The 12,562-nt window shown below is 47.0% G+C and overlaps 1 non-coding gene and 1 pseudogene across 1 annotated transcript; both read left to right on the forward strand.

The window, feature by feature from the left end:
- The first annotated feature begins 11,472 nt into the window (after positions 1-11,472).
- Positions 11,473-11,630, forward strand: LOC125773152 (5.8S ribosomal RNA). The gene has a single exon (XR_007419927.1). It is a non-coding gene; the product is annotated as a 5.8S ribosomal RNA (ribosomal RNA).
- Positions 11,631-12,339: 709 nt separating this feature from the next.
- The window catches only part of LOC125773119 (large subunit ribosomal RNA), a 3,906-nt pseudogene continuing 3,683 nt past the window's right edge, over positions 12,340-12,562 (forward strand).

Here is a 12,562-nt window from a genome sequence, read left to right on the forward strand (position 1 = left end):
ATGAATGGTTTTTGGCCCATAACTCGAATACTAGACGTCGCAGGGGGGTGTCGTGGAACAATTTTTGGTAGCCCTTGAAATTATCTATCGAATGACATATACTTGATTTTTGGCCAAAAAGTTCCCTAGACTAGTAAAAATCGCATCATTTTACTAGAGTCGGGTACCCTGGACGAAAAACCGCTATAATTGCGGTTTTTGGCTAATAACTCGAATACTAGACGTCGCAGGGGGGTGTCGTGGAACAATTTTTGGTAGCCCTTGAAATTATCTATCGAATGACATATACTTGATTTTTGGCCAAAAAGTTCCCTAGACTAGTAAAAATCGCATCATTTTACTAGAGTCGGGTACCCTGGACGAAAAACCGCTATAATTGCGGTTTTTGGCTAATAACTCGAATACTAGACGTCGCAGGGGGGTGTCATGGAACAATTTTTGGTAGCCCTTGAAATTATCTATCGAATGACATATACTTGATTTTTGGCCAAAAAGTTCCCTAGACTAGTAAAAATCGCATCATTTTACTAGAGTCGGGTACCCTGGACGAAAAACCGCTATAGTTGCGGTTTTTGGCTAATAACTCTAATACTAGACGTCGGAGGGGGGTGTCGTGGAACAATTTTTGGTAGCCCTTGAAATTATCTATCGAATGACATATACTTGATTTTTTGACCAAAAAGTTCCTAGACTAGTAAAAATCGCATCATTTTACTAGAGTCGGGTACCCTGTACGAAAAACCGCTATAGTTGCGGTTTTTGGCCAATAACTCGAATACTAGACGTCGGAGGGGGGTGCCGTAGAACAATTTTTTGTAGCCCTTGAAATTACCTTTCGAATGATATATAGTGGTTTTTTGGTCAAAAAGTGACCCCGAGACTAGTAACCCTCCATACACAAAACCGCCTAAAAAGTTTTGGTTTTGCAAAATTTTGAAAAGTGCGTCAAAAAAATTTTTTCAAAAAGTACCAAATCGTGATCAGAACTCACTATAGACCATAAAAAGTGAAATCCGATGGTCATTTGCAACACTTGGTCAATCGAGAAAAATTTCACTTTTTTACTAGAGTCGGGTACCCTGAACGAAAAATCGCTCAAGTGATGGTTTTTGGCCAATAACTCGAATACTAGACGTCGGAGGGGGGTGCCGTAGAACAATTTTTTGTAGCCCTTGAAATTACCTTTCGAATGATATATAGTGGTTTTTTGGTCAAACAGTGACCCCGAGACTAGTAACCCTCCATACACAAAACCGCCTACAAAAACTTTGTTTTGAAAAATTTTGAAAAGTTCAAAAAAATTTTTTTTTCAAAAACTACTAAAACGTGATAAGAACTTACTATAGACCATAAAAAGTGATATCCGATGATAATTTGCAAAAGTTGGTAACTAGTAAAAAATTTCACTTTTTTACTAGAGTCGGTGCAACGAGAAAAAAAAAGTCCGTGATGGAGAAAAATGGCACGTTTTCCACGCCTGTACGCTTTCGTTTACTATATAGGGGGTAGGTGAGCCAGAAGCATGATTTTGACTGAGTACGTATCTTTATGAATTGGGCCCTTCTAAATCGATTGAGACTACCCCCAGGACGATCGGACGACTGCTTCTGGCTCAAAATGTGGTTTTTAGATTTTGATCGTCAATTATGAGAGAAAAAATCGATTAGAAGTAAAGATACGAAATGCTTGGTCTAAGTTGGGAAACGACTTCGGATATTTGTTGGACGTTGTCGTAGAAGGTCCGAGGACCAAGGAAAAGTGATTTCCAAGTGGATTTATGCACTATTAGTCGATGGTAAGATGTGAAATTAGTAGAACTTACCATACAGTTTGCGAAGTTGAAGCAATCGGTTGGTGAATATGGTACTGTCTGTCCAATTTGGTGGTTCGGAATGAGTGAAACGATGTTGATGATGGATAGACGTTCCGATTGCCCCCGATCGGGGAACATATAGTGGTCTTTAAGGTCCAAGTACCTATGTTTTGGTAAGCAGAACTGAGAGTTAAAGGATGAAAGTCGGCCATTCCTAATATCATCCTATCGGTGGTTCGCGAGTTGTTTGAGGACCGGAGCAGCTCGCGATGAAACGGTCCTAGGGTATTGGTTATCCATCCAAGGAAGAGTAAATGCGATCCTAGATGTGTGTCGTTGGCCGTTCTACCGGTATCGCCTATCGATGAGATATCGACGGGCATGCCTTACTCGAAAGTTGAATTCTAGGATCGATGGTCAAACAGACCTATGAGCGATAAACCAAACTGAACACGTATTGATGTCGGCTTTTCCTATCATTTGATGCCGCAGGTTGTTTAGGGACCGGAGCAACTTGCGGCCGAGACGGTCCCCGGGGGTTTCTTTCTCCAAGGAGTGGAAACTATTAAGCAAGAGTTGTAGCAAGATACGATCCTCTGATGTGTCGTTGGCCGTTCATGCGGTATCGCCTGTCGATGAGATATCGATGGGCATGCCTTACTCTACCGACCTTCTAATTGAGAGTATTAATCAGGGATCGATGGTCAAACAAGACCAATGAGCGATAAACCAAACTGAACACGTATTGATGTCGGCTTTTCCTATCATTTGATGCCGCAGGTTGTTTAGGGACCGGAGCAGCTTGCGGCCGAGACGGTCCCCGGGGGTTTCTTTCTCCAAGGAGAAGAAACGATTAAGCAAAAGTTGTAGCAAGATACGATCCTCTGATGTGTCGTTGGCCGTTCAAGCGGTATCGCCTGTCGATGAGATATCGATGGGCATGCCTTACTCTCCCGACTGGATTACTGAGAGTTTAATCAGGGATCGATGGTCAAACAGACCAATGAGCGATAAACCAAACTGAACACATATTGATGTCGGCATTTCCTATCATTTGTCGCAGGTTGTTTAGGGACCGGAGCAGCTTGCGACCGAGACGGTCCCCGGGGGTTTCTTTCTCTAAGGAGTGGAAACGATTAAGCAAAAGTCGTAGCAATAATCGATCACCTGATGTGTCGTTGGCCGTTCTTGCGGTATCGCCTGTCGATGAGATATCGATGGGCATGCCTTACTCTCCTGACTGTTTAATTGAGAGTTATAATCAGGGATCGATGGTCAAAAAGACCTATGAGCGATAAACCAAACTGAACACGTATTGATGTCGGCATTTCCTATCATTTGTCGCAGGTTGTTTGGGGACCGGAGCAGCTTGCGACCGAGACGGTCCCTTCCCGAAAGATGGTGAACCGAGTCGTCTAGCGTAAAAACCGGACGACTCGAAAGGGCTTGACCCTTTCAAGTGAGCGATAATCACATTCTACGCTCAGTTCGACAGCTGCAAGGCAATCACTCGCTAAGTTCAGAGCTAATACATGCAACACGCCGGCATTGTTTCCACCGACGCATGGATTCAAGACTGGTGCACTTATTAGTTAAACCGTTCGCCTCCGGGTGTTTCGAGTTCAAGTCTGGATGAGGATTGATCTTGCTGGTAATAGCTTGAGCCCCTGAATAAGGGGTCGAAGCGTACATCTTGAGACCATGTACAACATATTACCAAATCGGCACCATGGGTTCGGGTGCAAGTGATGTAACCGTGAAAGATGTTGAGCAGCCCAACATCGGTTTACACACGCATAATAGGAAGGCAGCGCTGTCGACTGGTCAGTCGTGTAAGAAGTGTGCATTATCGATCACAAATATATTTGTGATCTGTAGGTTGCGCATACACCATGCCCGGTGTAAAGTGCCGTGGTCCCCCCCGGGGGGCTGCATCAAACCGTTCGCCACGCGAACTACCCAATGGAACGAACTCGATGCATTTAATAAGAAGAAGAGATGATAATGAAACACGGTCGATTTAAGAGTTGAAAACGTTGAAATGCCTATAAGCAAGTCTTAAGTTGGTGGTGACCGTTACGCCCCAACAAATTGGTGCCTTACCCTACACCAAAGAGCCATTCAACATGGTTCAAGTGAGCGATAATCACGCTCTACGCTCAGTATGACAGCTGCAAGGCAATCACTCGCTAAGTTCAGAGCTAATACATGCAACACGCCGGCATTGTTTCCACCGACGCATGGATTCAAGACTGGTGCACTTATTAGTTAAACCGTTCGCCTGCGGGTGTTTCGAGTTCAAGTCTGGATGAGGATTGTTCTTGCTGGTAATAGCTTGAGCCCCTGAATAAGGGGCCGAAGCGTACATCTTGAGAGTAAATGTACAACATATTACCAAATCGGCACCGTGGGTTCTGGTGCAAGTGATGTAACCGTGAAAGATGTTGAGCAGCCCAACATCGGTTTACACACGCATAATAGGAAGGCAGCGCTGTCGACTGGTCAGTCGTGTAAGAAGTGTGCATTATCGATCTCCAATATATGAGCTCAGTATGACAGCCCAATTGGTAATCCTCGGGACCTCCAGAAAGGAAGCTGGATGAGGATTACCAAATCGAAAGTTGATAAGTGTAGTGGTACCACTTAGTCAACTTGTATCCCGAAAGATGGTGGACCGAGTCGTCTGGCGTAAAAACCGGACGACTCGAAAGGGCTTGACCCTTTCAAGTGAGCGATAATCACATTCTACGCTCAGTTCGACAGCTACAAGGCAATCACTCGCTATGTTCAGAGCTAATACATGCAACATGCCGGCATTGTTTCCACCGACGCATGGATTCAAGACTGGTGCACTTATTAGTTAAACCGTTCGCCTCCGGGTGTTTCGAGTTCAAGTCTGGATGAGGATTGTTCTTGCTGGTAATAGCTTGAGCCCCTGAATAAGGGGTCGAAGCGTACATCTTGAGACCATGTACAACATATTACCAAATCGGCACCATGGGTTCGGGTGCAAGTGATGTAACCGTGAAAGATGTTGAGCAGCCCAACATCGGTTTACACACGCATAATAGGAAGGCAGCGCTGTCGACTGGTCAGTCGTGTAAGAAGTGTGCATTATCGATCACAAATATATTGGTGATCTGTAGGTTGCGCATACACCATGCCCGGTGTAAAGTGCCGTGGTCCCCCCCGGGGGGCTGCATCAAACCGTTCGCCACGCGAACTACCCAATGGAACGAACTCGATGCATTTAATAAGAAGAAGAGATGATAATGAAACACGGTCGATTTAAGAGTTGAAAACGTTGAAATACCTATAAGCAAGTCTTAAGTTGGTGGTGACCGTTGCGCCCCAACAAATTGGTGCCTTACCCTACACCAAAGAGCCATTCAACATGGTTCAAGTGAGCGATAATCACGCTCTACGCTCAGTATGACAGCTGCAAGGCAATCACTCGCTAAGTTCAGAGCTAATACATGCAACACGCCGGCATTGTTTCCACCGACGCATGGATTCAAGACTGGTGCACTTATTAGTTAAACCGTTCGCCTCCGGGTGTTTCGAGTTCAAGTCTGGATGAGGATTGATCTTGCTGGTAATAGCTTGAGCCCCTGAATAAGGGGTCGAAGCGTACATCTTGAGACCATGTACAACATATTACCAAATCGGCACCATGGGTTCGGGTGCAAGTGATGTAACCGTGAAAGATGTTGAGCAGCCCAACATCGGTTTACACACGCATAATAGGAAGGCAGCGCTGTCGACTGGTCAGTCGTGTAAGAAGTGTGCATTATCGATCTCCAATATATGAGCTCAGTATGACAGCCCAATTGGTAATCCTCGGGACCTCCAGAAGGGAAGCTGGATGAGGATTACCAAATCGAAAGTTGATAAGTGTAGTGGTGCCACTTAGTCAACTTGTATCCCGAAAGATGGTGAACCGAGTCGTCTGGCGTAAAAACCGGACGACTCGAAAGGGCTTGACCCTTTCAAGTGAGCGATAATCACGCTCTACGCTCAGTTCGACAGCTGCAAGGCAATCACTCGCTAAGTTCAGAGCTAATACTTGCAACATGCCGGCATTGTTTCCACCGACGCATGGATTCAAGACTGGTGCACTTATTAGTTAAACCGTTCGCCTCCCGGTGTTTCGAGTTCAAGTCTGGATGAGGATTGATCTTGCTGGTAATAGCTTGAGCCCCTGAATAAGGGGTCGAAGCGTACATCTTGAGACCATGTACAACATATTACCAAATCGGCACCATGGGTTCGGGTGCAAGTGATGTAACCGTGAAAGATGTTGAGCAGCCCAACATCGGTTTACACACGCATAATAGGAAGGCAGCGCTGTCGACTGGTCAGTCGTGTAAGAAGTGTGCATTATCGATCACAAATATATTGGTGATCTGTAGGTTGCGCATACACCATGCCCGGTGTAAAGTGCCGTGGTCCCCCCCGGGGGGCTGCATCAAACCGTTCGCCACGCGAACTACCCAATGGAACGAACTCTATGCATTTAATAAGAAGAAGAGATGATAATGAAACACGGTCGATTTAAGAGTTGAAAACGTTGAAATACCTATAAGCAAGTCTTAAGTTGGTGGTGACCGTTACGCCCCAACAAATTGGTGCCTTACCCTACACCAAAGAGCCATTCAACATGGTTCAAGTGAGCGATAATCACGCTCTACGCTCAGTATGACAGCTGCAAGGCAATCACTCGCTAAGTTCAGAGCTAATACATGCAACACGCCGGCATTGTTTCCACCGACGCATGGATTCAAGACTGGTGCACTTATTAGTTAAACCGTTCGCCTCCGGGTGTTTCGAGTTCAAGTCTGGATGAGGATTGTTCTTGCTGGTAATAGCTTGAGCCCCTGAATAAGGGGCCGAAGCGTACATCTTGAGAGTAAATGTACAACATATTACCAAATCGGCACCGTGGGTTCTGGTGCAAGTGATGTAACCATGAAAGATGTTGAGCAGCCCAACATCGGTTTACACACGCATAAGGGGTTTATTGTTATATGTAGGTTGCGCATACACCATACCCGGTGTAAAGTGCCGTGGTCCCCCAGGGGGCTGCATCAAAACGTTCGCCATGCGAACTACCCAATGGAACGAACTCGATGTATTGAAAGAGATGAACAATTAATAGCGAGAATAGGGGCCCGGAAGCAATTCCGCTGCCCTACGGTCGATTCAAGAGTTGAAACGTTGTACAATCGTGGATAGCACCTAGTGCTAATATGGTGAGAGATAATGTGTGAGGAAATTTAGTTTCCTAAAGTTTAGTTAGTGGTTTCCGTTGTGCCCTAACAAACTTAAAGTTGGTGGTGACCGTTACACCCCAACAAATTGGTGCCTTACCCAACACCAAAGAGCCATTCCATATGGTTCTAGAGAGAGAGAGTTGTGTGGAAATTTATTTCCCACTAAGCGAGTGTGTGTCTGTAGTGGAACGAATTCTGGTTGATCCTACCAGTAATATACGCTTGTCTCAAAGGTTAAGCCATGCATGTCTAAGTACAAACATAAATGAATGTGAAACCGCATAAGGCTCAGTATAACAGCTATAATTCACAAGATCATCCTACCACTAGTTACTTGGATAACTGTGGAAAATCCAGAGCTAATACATGCAACATGCCGGGACTGTTGCCCTCGCGGGTAGCTGAACTGGTGCACTTATTAGTTAAACCAATCGCCTCCGGGCGGCTTGAGTTGAAGTCTGGATAAGGACGCAGATCGTATGGTCGCTTGTCGACTGACGACAGATCTTTCAAATGTCTGCCCTATCAACTATTGATGGTAGTGTAGAGGACTACCATGGTTGCGACGGGTAACGGGGAATCAGGGTTCGATTCCGGAGAGGGAGCCTGAGAAATGGCTACCACATCCAAGGAAGGCAGCAGGCGCGTAAATTACCCAATCCCAGTACGGGGAGGTAGTGACGAGAAATAACAATATGGACCTCTCTAACGATGGTCCATAATTGGAATGAGTTGAGTATAAATCCTTCAACAAGGATCAAGTGGAGGGCAAGTCTGGTGCCAGCAGCCGCGGTAATTCCAGCTCCACTAGCGTATATTAAAGTTGTTGCGGTTAAAACGTTCGAAGTTGATTGCCCGTCCAGACACGTGACCGCCACGGGCGCCCGGTTACACGCCGGGGCCGTTCGTGCGCGCGCTCACGGCTGCGACTCACAATGGTGTACTTGGGCGTTACTCTGTGAACGAGTACCGTGCTACCGGTTAACTCCGGCACGGGCTCCTCATGGTGCTCAAGATACTCACATTTACCTTGAACAAATTAGAGTGCTCAAAGCAGGCTAAGACAAAGCGTCCGGCCCCCCCGTGGGGTTGGCGTTGGCCGAGAATAATCTTGCATGGAATAATGGAATATGACCTCGGTTTATACGATTTCGTTGGTTTGTCAGAAACCTAGAGGTAATGATTAACAGAAGTAGTTGGGGGCATTGGTATTACGGCGCGAGAGGTGAAATTCGTAGACCGTCGTAGGACCAACTGAAGCGAAAGCGTTTGCCATGGATGCTTTCTTTAATCAAGAACGAAAGTTAGAGGATCGAAGGCGATTAGATACCGCCCTAGTTCTAACCGTAAACGATGCCAATTAGCAATTGGGAGACGCTACCCCTATTCGGTGCTCTCAGTCGCTTCCGGGAAACCAAAATCGGGTTCCGGGGGAAGTATGGTTGCAAAGTTGAAACTTAAAGGAATTGACGGAAGGGCACCACAAGAAGTGGAGCTTGCGGCTTAATTTGACTCAACACGGGAAAATTTACCAGGTCCAAACTTATCGAGGTAAGACAGATTGATAGCTCTTTCTCAAATTTAAGGGTAGTGGTGCATGGCCGTTCTTAGTTCGTGGAATGATTTGTCTGGTTAATTCCGATAACGAACGTGACTCAAACATGCTAACTAGAACGCTGTCAGCAGTGCGCCTCCGGGCGCACCTGACGTTACAGCCGGGCGGCGCCTTCACGGGCGGTCGTCGGCTACGTTTGCCCTGCTTAGCGGGACAACTTGTGTTTAGCAAGCTGAGAATGAGCGATAACAGGTCCGTGATGCCCTTAGATGTTCTGGGCTGCACGCGTGCTACAATGTGGGTCGCAGCGTGTTCTCGCCAATAGGCGCCCCCCTTCCGAGAGGAACGGGAAATCACTAAAATGCCCATCTAGTCGGGATTGGGGACTGCAACGGTCCCCATGAACCTGGAATTTCTAGTAAGCACTAGTCATTAGCTAGTGCTGATTACGTCCCTGCCCTTTGTACACACCGCCCGTCGCTACTACCGATGGATTATTTAGTGAGGTTTCTGGAGGCTTACCTTCCGCGGTTCCTTCGTGAGCTGCAGCTGGCATGGCTGAAGTTGACCGAACTTGATGATTTAGAGGAAGTAAAAGTCGTAACAAGGTTTCCGTAGGTGAACCTGCGGAAGGATCATTACTGATGATCGTCCGCGAGTGACCAACCATGGGCTGCCTTCGGTGTAGCTCGGTCGCTCGCTTGCTATGTGTCAGAATTTGTTGAAAGCCAACTCGTTCGTTGTACACTTTGATGGGTGACCATCACTGTGTCTCCGTGCCGAGCTAGATCTCCCCTAGCCGTAAGGCACTTGAACGCCCCTTCGACGACGAGTTGCATGTGTGTGGTATGTGTCAGAATCTGGTGAAGCTTTCTGCATGTGATGTGCCTTGTGTGGATCCGTGGCCATTGCATTGTGTCTGGTGCTTAGATACCCAGACACTTAGAACGCTTGCGCGGAAAGCAAACTCGATCGTTGTACACTTTGATGGGTGACCATCACTGTGTCTCCGTGCCGTGCTAGATCCCCCCTAGCCGTAAGGCACTTTGAACGCCCCTTCGACGACGAGTTACAAGAGTGTGGTATGTGTCAGAATCTGGTGAAGCTTTCTGCATGTGATGTGCCTTGTGTGGATCCGTGGCCATTGCATTGTGTCTGGTGTGTAGGTACCCAGACACTTAGAACGCTTGCGCGGAAAGCAAACTCGATCGTTGTACACTTTGATGGGCAACCATCACTGTGTCTCCGTGCCGTGCTAGATCTCCCCTAGCCGTAAGGCACTTTGAACGCCCCTTCGACGACGAGTTACAAGAGTGTGGTATGTGTCATAATCTGGTGAAGCTTTCTGCATGTGATGTGCCTTGTGTGGATCCATGGCCATTGCATTGTGTCTGGTGTGTAGGTACCCAGACACTTAAGCAAACTCGATCGTTGTACACTTTGATGGGCGAGCATCACTGTGTCTCCGTGCCGTGTAAGAGCTCTCCTGGCCATCAGGCACTTGAAAGGTCCTTGGACGACGAGTTACAATAGTGGTGTGTTAGATACGTCAGATTACGGTGTCTACTACTGTGCAATACGTATCCGGCTACGGCACGGAACGAACGGGAACTGTGGTGCAGACAAACAAGAGTTAAGCCTATTAGTCATTAACTCTAAGGACGGGGCCATGGGGCGGTACGCAAAGGATACGGATGAGCGAGTATGCAGGCCCAATACTCAATAGCTCGATCCGATCCAAGCACATGAGTTGACTGCGGCGCCAGGTTAACCAATGTGCTAGATTCTATTTGGCCAGTAGAATCTTGTGTCTTATGCGATTTGATACCAAGACACCAGAACGAAAGTTAGTTGAAGAGTTATTAAACTCTTATGAAGTATGGTTGTGCAATCACAACTTATGACTTTAACCTATAAAGTGGATATGGACTTGCAATTATAACATGGAATCTCTACACACCCCATGAGCTCGATCCAATCCACGCACACGAGTTGCCTGAGTAGCGACAGGTATACCGATGTGCAATACGTATCCGGCCACGGCACGGAACGAACGGGAACTGTGGTGCAGACATACAAAGAGTTAAGCCTACTAGTCATTAACTCTAAGGACGGGGCCATGGGGCGGTACGCAAAGGATACGGATGAGCGAGTATGCAGGCCCAATACTCAATAGCTCGATCCGATCCAAGCACATGAGTTGACTGCGGCGTCAGGTTAACCAATGTGCTAGATTCTATTTGGCCAGTAGAATCTTGTGTCTTACGCGATTTGATACCAAGACACCAGAACGAAAGTTAGTTGAAGAGTGATTAAACTCTTATGAAGAATGGTTGTGCAATCACAACTTATGACTTTAACCTATAAAGTGGATATGGACTTGCAATTATAACATGGAATCTCTACACACCCCATGAGCTCGATCCAATCCACGCACACGAGTTGCCTGATTAGCGACAGGTATACCGATGTGCAATACGTATCCGGCCATAGGCACGGAACGAACAGGAACTGTGGTGCAGACATACAAGGGCCATGGGGCGGTACGCAAAGGATACGGATGAGCGAGTATGCAGGCCCAATACTCAATAGCTCGATCCGATCCAAGCACATGAGTTGACTGCGGCGACAGGTTAACCGATGTGCAAAGAGAGTTGTTCCTGGGCCTTCAAAGTGACTTCAAAACTATCTTAGCGAATGGTGGCCATGGGCGTAGACATGAGCCACAAGTCACAAGGCCTGGGACTATTGGGTAATAAAGACAACTTAGTCAGAAAGTTAGTCTTTGGACGTACCACCGGGATTGTGTTACATTGGGAACCTTACTATAAAACCCTAGGCAGGGGATCACTCGGCTCATGGATCGATGAAGACCGCAGCTAAATGCGCGTCACAATGTGAACTGCAGGACACATGAACACCGATAAGTTGAACGCATATTGCGCGTCGGACGATTAAACCCGGCCGATGCACACATTCTTGAGTGCCTATCAATTCCTTGATATACAACAAACCAAACTTCAGGGTGGAGCGTGCCACAATAGAACACTATGGCGAGCAGCCCGTCTAGTGTCGTGGGGGAAACACGCTTCCACACTGTGCATAATGGCGTGCTCGGGACCTTTGTTGGGACCGCAGGGCGCTGAAAGTAAAGGGGTGAACCGCATAAATCGCACGCACGTAAACGCGCACACACACAAATAGAGTGAGACGTATCGTAGGATACCGCTAAGAGTACGTTGTGAAACATGGGGAAATTCAATCGAAAACCTCTTTGATGTCCAAGATTTCGTTGACCGTATCCGTCGTAATACTGGATCAACGTGCTTGGGGGAAAACGTCAAAGGGTTTTATAATAGTGGTGCATGATTAACCCATCGATGCCCGAGGGGAACATGTTGTCCAATACAATAGTGGTGCAGTTGGCTCGACATGCTCGGGGGGAGACATCGTGGGTCCAAGTCGACCAAGTCGACCGGGAGTTGTTGTTGAGAGATCGAATCAAAACGATGCCGAGCGGAACTCGTTGTCCTTATTGGAGTGATATTCGGACAACGTGCTCGGGGGGGCCATCGTTGATTCAAAAATGACCGTAAATTGCCCAATCCGTGTGTGTGTGTGTGTGAAGTGTTGTTGCGTATATATCGGTTCGCTATGCCCCGGGTTCGAAACGAATGGAATGTGACTGATTTTGTTGTAGGCCTCAAGTGATGTGAGACAACCCCCAGAATTTAAGCATATTAATAAGGGGAGGAGAAGAAACCAACCGGGATTCCCTGAGTAGCTGCGAGCGAAACGGGAGAAGCTCAGCACGTAGGGACGGTGTGTAACTGCACCTGTCCGATTCCGTGTACTGGAACGACCATTATCTACTATGCACGGTGCAAACAGTTCAAGTTCAACTTGAAGGTGGCTCATCTA

The sequence above is a fragment of the Anopheles funestus genome (genome assembly GCF_943734845.2).
Source record: "Anopheles funestus chromosome X unlocalized genomic scaffold, idAnoFuneDA-416_04 X_unloc_22, whole genome shotgun sequence".
Taxonomy (NCBI): Eukaryota; Metazoa; Arthropoda; class Insecta; order Diptera; family Culicidae; genus Anopheles; species Anopheles funestus.